Here is a 6,732-nt window from a genome sequence, read left to right as displayed (position 1 = left end):
AGGGCTTTTGATTGTATGTTCATACATGGAACCCCACTAGTTGTTAATGGAAGATAATAACTAGGATTCGGGTTTATTAGTAATGAAGGCGGGTTTTGGGTTGGTTGATGATTTAGCCTTGTTTAGGGCTTTAAATTGAGTGTAATCACTATGATTAGTGATTATGGAAGTGTTGGAACTCATTTGGGTGTGTTTGGTTGACTAATTTTGAAATGGGTCAAAATTAGAGTTTTGGTGTCAAATTGGGCAAGACAAGTGTTTAACACTTGTGTTCGGGTTTAATTGGCTTATTAGAACCATTATCACTCTAGTTAGTGATTATTGGCGAGTTTGGGCATGTGTTGTACTTGAAAATGCATTTGGGTCGAAATTGCACTAAGTGTCAATTGGGTTGGTTTGTAAGTCCACCCTAATTCTGTTGTTTGCATTGTGATAATGGAATATGTTCCATTGGCGAGTTGCGGATTATTCGGTTGCATTCATCAAGACGACAAGGTGAGTGCTAATATCCTATGTGCATATGTATGTGTAGGATGGGTGCGGGTCAGGTGAAGTGATTCTCGGCTATAGAGCTCACTTCACATATAGGTGGATTTGATGGACTTGTGTATAGGTCCAATTGGCACGGTTGGGCATTTTGGTTGACCGCTTGGGCGAGGTGCACACTTTGTGTGTACGGTATCACATAGACTTGTGATACGGATAATCCCGATGGCGTGGGATTTGGTATTTGAGATGTGGTCGAGTAACGTATTTATTTATGAACGGATATGTGTTGTCCGAGTTAGTGATATATGTCGTTGTACACTAACGGTTGTGAACGGATATGTGTTTTCCGAGTTAGTGATATATGTTGTTGTATACTAACGGATTTATGAACGGATATGTGTTGTCCAAGTTAGTGATATATGTCGTTGTACACTAACGGTTGTGAACGGATATGTGTTGTCGTTCCGCCAAAGGGTTAGTGGTATATGTTTTTGTACACTAACGGTTGTTACGAACACCGATGAGAAATTCGAGTACCATTCCTTTGTACGATTGGTTAACCTTGGGCGGTTTACGCTTGGTTATATATATATTAATGTATCGTTGTGATGTAGCTAACCCCCGGGTGTAGCATGATGGCGTTGTTCACATCGTCGTTGGTGAACTTACTTCATTGTTGATGTTATTAGCTTGTTGCTTAGTGATCGTTCGGTATGCTTAGATTAGCTTGCCTTATGCTTGGATGCTCCGTTATGCGTTATTTGATTACTTGTGTGGCGTGTCCATTTTATGCATATATATGTATGTAGTATATTCTCACTCACTAAGCGTTAGCTTACCCTCTCGTTGTTTACTTTTTTTTTTTATAGATTTGCATGGAGGCGGTGGCACGGGTAAGCGTGGGAACTAGTGGACTCGCGTAGGTTGATTTAGAAGACGTGCTTTTGTATCGCTTAGGACTGGGTAGCGTATCCCCAGTCACCATGCTCGGTTTTGTTAGAAATTAAAAATAGTCGGGTCGCGTTTGCCCGTTCAGATATTTTAAACTAATGTAATAAATGTTTTAAAAGTTTATTGAACTTATCATTGTGTTAAAGATGTTTTGGAAACATAATTGGGACCTAAATATTAATGTAATTAAGAAAAAAAAATTACGGGCCGATTTAAATACGGGTTAGGTTGTTTCAAACAATTATTAGCTAATCGAGACTCTTTTTAATGTATATAGTGATGAAGTGATAGTGATACTGATAGTGATATAGTGATTAAATTAAATATAAATACTTGGTACCAACCTCAATGAACTATCTATCTAAAAGTTTTAAACTTCGCGATCTGATTCATGTGATCCACCAGACAAATCCTACACAAACAATCAATCTAAACACAAACACTCAACAAAAAATCAACGACCAAATTCGTGAACAAAGTAAAAATACAAACAAATTAATCTTTGTTTCAAGTTTGCCCAGATAACAAGAACCATTGGTGGCGGTTTCTCTTCTGGATCCGTGAAATCGACGGTGAAGGTGGTTTAGATCTAGAGGTAGCGGCCGGTGGTATAATTTTTAAATCCGGTGGTGGCTGCAGGTGCTTCAAATCCGACGGTGGTTGCAATCGGTGATTTAATTCCGGTAGTGGTTGCAACCAGTGGTTTAAATCCGAAGGTGCTTGCAACCGTAGGTGGTTTCTATGTTTTAACGTTTATAATCTGGTGGCGGCGAATGGTGTATGAGGGACGAAACTAGCAGCAGCAGCAGCAGCAACAACAACAACAACAACAACAACAAATTATGTTGGTTGTTTTACAGATTTATATGTTTAATAGATAGATTTGTTAGTTGGTAAAAAGAAACCAGGGTTCATGTTGAAAACTAGAGATGTGGCCCGACGCGCTACGCTGCGTGGTTACGTTTTTCTGTATTTCGTATTGTTAAGCAAAAGATATAGTTATGTTGTTTACATAGTGTACTTAGTTGACAAGCAAAAGATAGTTACAACATGATGGATGCAATTATTTTTTGGAGGCCAATATCTTGAAGACCACCATGATCCCACTATTAAGTATATAGTTATCAAATACATCAATTACAACAACTTTGAAGGAACTTCATTACTAATCATACTCATACACTGTTGTATAATAATAGCATGTAGTTCATTATAGCATCTTACTTACAAAAAAAAAACAACCATTAGATTATGGTATACCTTTCTCGTGCACTAATTATATACCAACTTTTGAAATTGTATCAAGTCAAAATCAAGCAACTAATTATATACCAACTTTTGAAATTGTATCAAATCAAAATCAAGCAACGAATTGATCTTTTTTACCTGCACCAATCAATCATTATATATGTCTAAAACACAACCAATCAGAACATATCTTAGTTTGTTTAGTAACACAACGTTTTTGTTTAAAACTGGTGAAAATTAGTACCTGATACGATGCATCTCTCTGCTTTGCTGCTGATGTAGCCATGCTTTCGAATCCAGTCACTAATCCAAATCAAAGCGTCACAAACACTGAAACACCAATAACAATGTGAAAGAAAATCAACCAAAATAATAGAGAATACAATCTTAATAAAAGCGATATTGTAATTACCGTAAGCTTTAAAGAAGAAACGCATGTTAACCCTCCAACAAACACATGTAAACATCATGATGAGGAGTGGATTGGAAAATCCTATTCGATTAGAGGAGACTCGAATTAAATGTGAATCATAAACTCCCCCAAAAAAGGAATAAATCCTTAAACAACTAACGACCATACGTTATTCATAGCAGATCAGCAAAGGCCAAAATACACGACACAACAACACCAAATAAAGCAAGAAACATACATATCAAAGAAAATCATGTAAGAGATCATCAATATTGACGGTAAAAAATAATAATACACTAATAAAGTTACAATTAAGCAGCTGTACCAGAAACAATTCTTCATTGCATATACCATTAGTAGTTTGTCAAGTTATTAGATACGTAATCTCAAACAAATCCAGCATCCCTGTAACTTCCAAAAAGTGACATAACAATATAAACATTATGCCTGATATCACATACCGTTTACATACGCAAATCTTAAAACCAAGATGAAAATCACAAAATACCAAACCTGAAAGTACAAAAACAAAAGGAGCACATACACAAACTTCCAATAATATGAAAAACTAAACAATAAATAAAGTAAACTAAAAGAACACAAAAAATGAAACAATTTGCATTCACTTAATATTTAACAAATTTAACCATAGTTTCAGTCATAAGCTCACATACTAATCAATGATTAGTTACGTAAGCATGTTATAATTAAAACTAATTTCTATGAGTTTCAGTCCTAAGCTCACATCGATGATCAGTTATGTAAGCATGTTATAACCAAAACTAATTTCATCATGAGAACAAAACCCCTAAAAATATTACAAAACGATGACCTAAGATTTTAGTAGGTACGATTGACAATCAAAAATTAAGGAATACGAATTAAAAGTAAGCGATGGTAACAAATATAGCAATAATCAAACAAAAAAATACCTATATCGTTAGATTTAAAAACCTTCGGGATGTCAATGAAATTTAATCGGAGAAGACGGTAGGTAAGCAACGGGGCGTTTCTTCTTTAAGTTTCAGTCGTCGCAAACGTGGAGCGGTGCAAAAAAAAATGGAGTTTCAACTGATTGTGATTGAGGGATGAGGCAATAGGGTGTTGGAAGGAACAATTACCTACAGATTGACTGGAACAATTTTATTTTTGGTGGTGGATGTGTTGACAGGAAGCAAGGGCGTAGGTGAAGTATCCAGAAATATCCACCAGAGTAAATTACAAATATACCCCCAGTTACTATTCCTAGATGCAGGCTGATATACTTATTAAGAATAAGAATGATATTTAGAGGGGAGATACTAATGGACAAAAATACCCTCACATGCTTTGCATATTGTTGAGTTAACGAAAAAGTAGTTAACGAGGAAATACTAACGATCGTTAGTGTTAGGGTATCCGTGAAATAATATAATAGTTCGAGGTCAACGAAGGCAAAAAGAAAATTTAAGATCGCCTACGCCGTTTAGTGCAAAGTTGAAGGACCAACCACACAATTTTGTCTTAATTAAATATTTAAATATCAAATTTGTATCTTTTTCCTTTTTACCTCAAGTTGATTGATTGATAATATTAAGAGTATCCTGAGTGGAGGTTTTACCTTTTTGAGCGCTGAATTTCGACGTGGTTTGCTCGCGAACATTGAAATATTTATTCATAGTTTTTTCTTTTTGGTAGATTTGGGCTAAAAAGTGACAAGAAGATGAGTATGTTTAGTTTACTTATTTGTTTGTGCAAGTTGGTTTTTCATGTCTTAGGAGGGATGGATCTTATCGTATTAGAGGAAGGTGATGTTCTGGGTCGGTCACGAGAATTTTAGTCTAGAACAAGGTAAAAAGTAGGTCCTTAGGTCGTAAAGAATAATATAAGTTATTTAAAAAAATTATTAGGCGAGCCTTCGGGGCGAACTGCTGCAGAATTCAGCGAGTTACGCATGCTGCTGCAGTCTGTCTCCTTAGATCGAAACAAATCAGATGGATGGCAGTGGGTGCTAGACGAGAACAAGGGATTTTCGGTTAAGAAACTGTCCAAACTAATCGATGGCAGTTTTTTTATCTCGGGATCATCACACCATTGAGTCTCTACGGAACCGTTTGGTCCCTAGAAAAATAGAGATCTTTGTTTGGCGCGCTAGAAGGGGTCGAATACCGGTGAGGGTGGAATTAGACAAAAGGGGAATCGATTTGCATAGTTTGAGGTGCCCGGTATGTGACGGGGGAATCGAGTCGGTGGAACACATCCTTTTCTCTTGTCAATTCGCGAAATATATCTGGACTAAAGTGCTTCATTGGTGGGGATATGGTTCGGCTATCTTCGGCTATGATGATATTTTTCTAGGTACATTTGGATCGACGGCTAGTGATAGTAAGCGTTTGGTTTGGCAAGCGGTGTGTTGGATTGTTTGTTACTTGATCTGGAGGTGTCGGAATGCAAAAGTTTTCAAGAATAAGAGTTCGACGGTTCCTTCATTATTTATGGAAGTTCAAGCTCTCTCATTTAATTGGATCTCGCGAAGACATAAAAATTTGAATATTGATTGGCATACTTGGTTTACAAAACCGTAGTTGTTGTATTTGCTCTCTTTGTAATTTCGTGCAGATTGTTAGATTGATAGATTCGTGTTGTACTAAGTTGTCACTTTGACAACCGTTGTACTCTCGTGTGTAAATATAATTCTACTTGTTTTTCAAAAAAAAAAAAAATTATTAGGCCCTAAAGAATAATATGAATATTTTAAAAAGGAAATTTGAGCCTTGCTGGAATGCTAGTGGAGTTTGTTTTCTTCTTATTTCAGGGTCTTTGATTGTTGTTTTTGAGCATATTGTGCTTCGCCTTCGCTGCTTCACTTGTGTTTCTCTCGTTCCTAGGCTTAACAAATCTCCGACTGTATCCATATATGTATATATATAAAAAATTACGCCCCTGAGAACAATGCGCCCCGAGCGGTGTATCACCTTGTTCCCCCTTCGGGCCTCGCCTGATGATGGTGGTAGGTTTTGTTAGGAATAAAATACTTAGTGATCTACATATATATTTATGTGATTAAGTGATTAAAGAGGCTATGATTATTGATTTTTTTTTTTTTTAACAACGATTGGGATCACCTGAGGGGGACTAAACCATCCGTTGTGATCATCTCCCGTTTCGACTATGCCGATGTAGCGATAATAACCCCGCCCCCATCGCTGCCCGGAAGGAAACCTTGAAACCGATCTAAGAGCACGACCAATTAAAACCCCCTCCCCTTTACACCATAAAACGATATGGGAAAGGTGATGGGTGGATATTTCATGGCAGGGATGAAATTGTGTTTTTAATATTTAGGCAACGGGAGTCGAACTCCTGAACTCCCCTAAAGGAGTCACGCCACCAACCGCTGGACCACATCACAACTTCCTATGATTATTGACTAAGTCCTTGATGTAAGAAGAATGGTGTGAGGACCACGAGGTATTAAAAATTCTTCACCCTAGTTTCATTAAGCCTTACATCATTCCTAACATACACTTAATGTGTATTCCTCTAGATACTCTCACTCACATAGATTGAGATTAAGTTTAAGATGGAATTAATAATCTGATTCATAAAATTGTGAGCTGAACAAAGATATGGAGATGTAATTGTTGAGTTTG

The 6,732-nt window shown here is 36.8% G+C and overlaps 1 long non-coding RNA gene across 1 annotated transcript; it reads right to left on the bottom strand.

Annotated features, from left to right (window-relative positions):
- Positions 1 to 2,929: 2,929 nt before the first annotated feature.
- LOC139845171 (uncharacterized) lies at positions 2,930 to 4,243 on the bottom strand. Its single transcript, XR_011758223.1, has 2 exons — positions 3,101 to 4,243; positions 2,930 to 3,018 (listed from the first exon to the last, which is right to left on the bottom strand). It is a non-coding gene; the product is annotated as an uncharacterized lncRNA (long non-coding RNA).
- Between the last annotated feature and the right edge of the window lie 2,489 nt (positions 4,244 to 6,732).

Source organism: Rutidosis leptorrhynchoides, chromosome 4, assembly GCF_046630445.1.
Source record: "Rutidosis leptorrhynchoides isolate AG116_Rl617_1_P2 chromosome 4, CSIRO_AGI_Rlap_v1, whole genome shotgun sequence".
In the NCBI taxonomy this organism is placed as follows: domain Eukaryota; kingdom Viridiplantae; phylum Streptophyta; class Magnoliopsida; order Asterales; family Asteraceae; genus Rutidosis; species Rutidosis leptorrhynchoides.
The sequence above is the reverse complement of the archived record's forward strand: the minus strand, read 5'-3'. Positions and strand labels throughout refer to the sequence as shown.